Source organism: Apostichopus japonicus, chromosome 15, assembly GCF_037975245.1.
Source record: "Apostichopus japonicus isolate 1M-3 chromosome 15, ASM3797524v1, whole genome shotgun sequence".
Classification (NCBI taxonomy): Eukaryota; Metazoa; Echinodermata; class Holothuroidea; order Aspidochirotida; family Stichopodidae; genus Apostichopus; species Apostichopus japonicus.
In genome coordinates, this window is record NC_092575.1 from 24,433,665 (window position 1) to 24,440,693 (window position 7,029).

Sequence of the window (7,029 nt, forward strand, 5' to 3'; positions counted from 1 at the left end):
TGAACCTGGAGGAGAGGGAGGGATTAATTCATGTTTTCCCGACGTGGCTGTTTATATCCGACCGACGAGACCAATTGTGATACCCCGAAACAATCCCCCTCCCCTGCCCCACATGTCACCTTTAACCCTGCGCTCTAAATTTTGTGGGACTGGAACACAGACAAAATGTGATTGGTCCATTTAGCTACCATAGCAACCAATTTTCAAAGACCTAGCTTCATGATTCTGTGCACAATGTCAGTACCAGTCACATGTCCAAATATCAACTTCATCAGCCATTGCTAGCTCAAGTTACAGTTAATCCCAATTTTGACCAATCACAGGCTTTGTTTGGTTACCATGGCAACAATGGAAGAATGTACATTATTCCGCAACTGTGCAATATGTGTTACAATATGATATATAACCAGTCATAATATAATTTTACCGTACCAGAATATCAACTGTTGAATTTGCACTTCCAAATGTGCCAACCTCATCCCCTTGAATTTGAGCGCAGCCAATCCCTCCCCCCCCCCCTCCCGTTCGACACTCGACGCCCTACTTACACAGCCTCGGCGCATAAAAGCACCACAACATGAGCAGGCCAAAAATAAAACCCAGAATCCCGCTCACACTTCTACAATGCCATCGAAAAATTCCCCCATCCACCTGAACGCCCATTCCCACACATACTGTATGTTGCCCATTTGGCCCCAAAATGGCGCCCAAATTTCAGTTGTCGCAACTCTCTGTATATAAGGCTCTGGACACTATCTAAGCGGAGCGCCACCACAGATTGGCGCGGAGCGTACAGAATTTTTTTGAGTAAAGATACTACCCTATAGATCGCCGGAAATGACCTTTTCCGGGCCTTGCTAATTTGTAGCTAATGTGACAAATGTCAATAGGTAGATGAGAGCGCCAAAAAAAAAGTCAGTAATCGCGAATAAGTAAAAAGTGGTAAAAAAAGCTGAAAAGGGCGCCAGCAGTTCATTTGAGTCCATCGGCTGACTGTATGGACGCTCCGCCACTGAGATGTGGGGGGCCGAAATAAACGTTGGTTGGAACAAATCGCAAATCGACAAAGAAATGAACAAGAGACAGGTGGGGCATGCTCAATCGAAAGATCTACCAGATTAGCGAATGATTGTGGGCCAATATGTTTTTCTTTCGAGAATTGAATTGCAATCTTTTGAGGCGGCCAGATGTGGCCCACATGCTACCTTTTGAGTACCCTGCAAGTATATCACAAGCAAAGAAGAAAAGAAACCAGAACCTGAAATAATAAGTTATTGTTATGAAACCCTGTAACAAATCGAGAAGGGAAGGGAGCATATATAATATTTAGGAGGAAGGGAAAAGCCCGGTACATTTTAACAATTGTGAATGTTAATGCATGAAATGCCCTATATAACAACACGATGCTCAGGTTATGCGTTCCGAAATAAAAACTGAAAGAAAAAACTGCTTCCTTTACAGGGGTAAAAAATAACATGTTTGAAGTCATTTTGGAGTATTTTGCCTCGCCCATCCTGTCTAATTTCTGTTTCATTTGACGGATTGTTTCGTAATATAAATTCGATGGCGCAGTTTGGAAATACATTATTCTGTCTGTTGATTTCCTTCCAACGTGTCTGTCATACTTGAATATCATTAAAATAAATAACTGGTGATGACATCAATTCTTGCTATAATAACATGTAAAGCTGTATGCCGTCGAAGTACCATGGTAGGAATCTTTTTTCTTTCTTTTCTATGGTGAAAATTAGCTCATTTCTCGTCTGTCTGCGTTTAGTTCCAATAATGGCCCACAAATAATTAAACTAATTTTTCAATAATCCATATTTTAGGAATGCACGGGCGTGAGGAGAGGATGGATAATCATAAACAAATATCTAGCCAAAATGAAAAATACATGAAATAATTTTCAATAAAGAAAAGAAAATAAGCAAGAACATTTATTTTTGTACTTGAAAATATATACGAAAAAACACAATATAAAAGGAATCTTGACCCATTCACCTCGCCCCTGGATCATCACTAGGGCTCTAATCCCTTTGACGGCACTATGATTCACAACTAATACCTCGACCCCCCGCCCACCCCTCCCCGTCTTCCCATTCAGAAATACCCAACGCCTCTGCTCTCGAGTCGTCGACTTATATTTGTCAATAAATCCAATATGTCGAGTCCCTACATTGCTCCTATATATGTTGCCAACACACAGACACGTAGGCCTATGTGTTGACACATCGACGAAAGTTCTCCACAAGTCGTTTTATTCCATTAAACGCAATTAAGTCTAAATCTAATCTCTGTCCCTCCAGAACCACCGCATGGTGGAGATTTCTATACACAAAAATTCACAGTTTTTGTTTCTAAACTTGAATAAAGTATTTCAGACAGGGTATAAAGTCATAACAATTATCTTCTTTACCTGGGTACAATTTTCAAAACATAATCTCATTATATATATACAAACTGGTTTCTATAGTAATAATGAATAACTGGTTGACTCGTAATAAGTACATGGTCACTTGAGAAGAGGAATTATCCCACCACCACAACACTCCCCCACCACTCGTTACCTTTGTTCCCTCCCCTCCGCCAATTATGACTTCTTTGTTTCGAAAAGAAATCAATTTAACAGGTTTCACTCAAAATGACGACAGTCTTTGGCAAACGCAAACAAAAACGAAAATTATATTCCGTTACAGTGCAAGTTACCTTCTCAATAAAACTTTTGGTTTTGAGAATTTACTGATTTGGAATGCTCGATACTCGAAGTAACTCACTTCTAATGTTAGCAAAGCTTATCGTTCAGATCATTATAAAGAGCATCTCAAGTACTACTGAAAGACATATAGGGCTACATGTAAAATCTGATCTCAAATAACATATTTCCGGATATCATCATACTAAAGATTGTTATAATTAGACTCCTCTAAAGTGATGCCTAGTTGTTGATTCGTATATCAGAAATGATTATACTTCATACTATAAAATAATTTAAAAAAATTAACATACAAACAAATGCAAACAAATGAGCTGCAGTACTTTCTCGAAGTTAAATATTTCCTGCCAAGTATAAACCTCTATAATCATGCCGGATCACGCGATCGAATTATAAATTTCTTGGCCAGGATTACTCAGAATTCGATAGTTGATTTCCAGAAACTTGTAAGCAACTCTGAAATTGTTCCGCCGTTTTCTTCAATCAATTATAATATCCTCGTACTCATTCGAACTGCTAACATAAGTAGGGTTGTTCTGCATATCGACAGACTGGCCTGTGTCTTTCTTCATATAAGTTGACTTAGTTCCACCGACGATGGGAGTTGAACTTGTCCCTGCAGATCGCTTGGTAGGATCGAATTGGAAAGCTTTCTTCATTTCAGGATTTTGAGCAATCAATATGTAAAAGATACAGAATCCTTGCAACGAAAGACACACGCAGAAAAGCAATCGGAAAACAAGGCTGATAGGATTTTCAAATGTGGCCAGAAATCCGAAGGTCCACGCCAAACCGAGGAGAACCCAGAAGAGGAAAGTACTCTTAAGGCGTGTTATGAACTCCGCCCTCTGTTCCGTCTTGTTTGTGAGTCTTATCTTGCGACAGCTGACACGATATGTGGCTAATACGAACACCGCAAAATTATAAAAAGAGAGTAAGAAGATTTCTAGCAGGAATCCGAAATAGAGGACTGGTCCGGCATGTAGAAAACAACTGTGGGAAAAAGACAGATCTGAAGGCTCTTGAATCCTGGGCTACGCTTTGGGACATGAAATTCAATCCCTCTAAATGCTTCATGATGTCTACAAAGCGTAGCGGGGCAAAATCTGTGTTCTTTTACTCCATATACAATCAAATATTGGAGTGCGTCACTGCGCAACCTTATCTTGGTATCCTGTTTAGTGACAATTTATCTTTCTCTACTCATATTGATAAGATTTGCTCTAGGACCAGCAGAAGCCTTGGCTTCCTTAATAGGAATTTGCGCTCTTGCCCACCAGAATTACGTGAATTGGCCTATATGTATATGTGTCGTTCTACTCTTGAATATGCAGCTCAGATTTGGGATCCTTATAAGGTCTCAGACCAAGAGAAAATAGAAAAAATTCAAAGGAAGGCAGCACGCTTTGTAACTCGTGATTTCCGTAGGCAATCCAGCGTCACTGTGATCTTGAAGACTTTGAAGTGGGAACCCCCCACAGAAAGAAGGAAAAGGGCCAGACTTATGCTCTTTTACCAAATTATTTATGGCCTAAATGCAGTCCCAAACGAGACTAATCCCTTCTTGAAACCAGGGAGGCGTGGCCGCTGTACACAAATTCCACATAATCATCGTGCTTTTCAGTATTGTTTCTATCCTAGGACTATAAAAAAAAGACTGGAATACACAATCCTTGGCCATTAAAGAGAGCCCTATAGTCTTGAGGTGTTTAAGACAAGATTGCCCACACATTATTATTAGCACTGCTGCGCTGCGCACCAACATCCTCATTGTTATACATGAGAGGGGTTTTTATCGAGTATATTACAGAAGCAGAAGTTATTTCTTCAAATACATGCGACCACATTTTATAAATTGAAGGTCATTTGCTACTCCTCCTAGAGCGTTTGTCCAAATCTGCTGAAATGTTGGGGACATAACGCTTGAATGGTGGTGAACTAAAGTTGTTTTTAGAAATATATTTTTTGTCGTCATGTGAGGGCGCAAAACAGGGCCTTCTGTGGATTTTCAATTATGATGAAATGATCTTGTGCATTGATAAAGAAATTTGTTTTCCAACTTTTTAGTATTCACGATTATATATGCGTTTTGGTGTGAGTAGCATCCTAATTTCTCGGCATTTTGGGAAATAATTCCACCCGTGGGAGGATTGACCAAGTCAGATAATTACTTGTTATTCTGGCTTCCTATCTATTTCGATGCCATTAATTTTTTACCTGCAGTGTTACTAGATGGCATCTCACCCAAAGTGTTGAAGCCCCCCCCCCCCCGGCCCAGGCTCCTTGTTTTGGTTATTATCTCATATCGTCAATCTGATTCTTACCTATATGTCGTCTACTACTTGCCGGTACCAATTGTTTTAAGAATTAATGGCGATAGTAGACCGTTCCAGAGAACTATAAACTAATCAGTCCTTTATCCTGACTAAAACAAAGGACCATTGAAAATAACGCATAACAAGTATCAATCGAGACAGAAATTATACCCTATTTGACTTCCAATTTGGTTTCTGAAAGGGTAGCCCTTGTTAGACATGCTCTCAGTGTAACCGTTGCATCAGTGTATTCTGTAGACAGATGTGCAAACTTCCTCGATCTCTGCCTATAGATCGGAAGAAAGCGTTCGATACCAGTCGACCATTATATCCTTCTAAGCATGCTGTATATATAGTTATGGTATTCGTGGGTAAGGCATACAATGTTATGACCAGCTATACTTTTCAAATAGGAAAACATTTAATGTATGTAAATTGTGTTGTTATTTCTTCTGACTATACTAACATTACCACTGGCGTTCCTTGGGGGGGGGGGGGTCTAATTGCACCTTAGTTTGCTTTTCTTCAGTTACGTTAATAATATTTAAAACAAAATGGTTTCCAATCCTGTCTCTGCATTACTAATAAGCCGATATTATGAATATGTTTGTTCATGACGTATAAGTTTTATGAACCTCATTCGGAAGCGTAATTTTTTTCCCTAGGACGAATAAGGGCATCGGCCAATCAAATCCCTGGATTCCAAACATGTGACGCTTTTTCAAAAAACATGTACTGAATCTTTTTTCCTAGTTTTGACCCCAGATTATGAACGACAATCCTTCATTTTCTAAAGTCCCTATAGTCCTTAACCCACTTTCTAAACCCTAACTCTGATTTCAAACGAATTTGTAAATTCCTGAAAAACCTGAAACCCTTATCCGTCCTAGGAATAAAAATTAGGCCATTCGGAAGGTATAATATGTATTAGGGAACTTCAAACTTGTTGTTTTTGATTGCTCACAAACTCACCCGTTGCATCTTGGTAGAATTGATTCCACTCCAAAGAACGTGTTGATCATTCATATCACAAATTTCTTGACTTTTAAATTGCACCAACTTCTCCCAGCTGGGCAATCTGTACAAAGAACTGCGCTGTCTTTCAGACTTTCTTAAATACACCGACATGTTTTGTATTGTCTTAGAGCCTCACTTCCCCGTGCTGTTGCTAATTCAATTGTATCCTTCTCTTGTGTATACACACTCCAAGAACTCTTTAACATGATATTGGTCTCTAAGGGTTGGCTAATGCTCTAAATCCTTAAGCCTTTTACAGGTGCTGCAAAAACAGAATTCTAAAAGGTTTTTTAAGTTCAGCCATCGCCGTTATGCTACCAATGCTCTGCACAGTTAACCATCGTGTCGTTATAAAGTCACTGGTATTCTTAACATGTGTGTTTTTATAAATAAAAGATACGTTAAACAAAAATGCTCTCAATACTGCTTTCAGTAACATTCCCAGGCCTAGAGATTGTTTACATGTGTCCAGTTACACCGTATAGGAGTAATATACTTTCCTGGAGTCATTAGGCGCAGTTCTAGACATGGTAAACCGCTGCTGAATAACTATGTTTTTGAAACTCTGGAATGAACTTCCAAATGATATATATTTTTTCCTCAAAAATCCAATTCGTGTATATTTCTTAATACAACATTTAAAGAACTGTCTTATTTCTAAATATTCCGATGAAGTTATTTGTATCTGTTTTATACGCATGCATCTTTTTAACTACTTCTCATGTATTGTTCTTTTTCATACTATACGTTTCTGTACTTCAATTTTCATTTCTTTGATTCTTTTTCTTTGAAGGTCCCCAGCCTCGATAACAATTGTACTGAACTTCTAGTGTTCGGTTTATATGCATGTTCGTAATAGGTATATGTTGATGTGTGTAATTATATGCATGAATGCATGAATGTGTACCCCGGAGCCGTATTGCCCCTAATGACCCACAGTCTCGTTTGGCACGCCCATGTAACCAGTGTAATGTTCTTCAA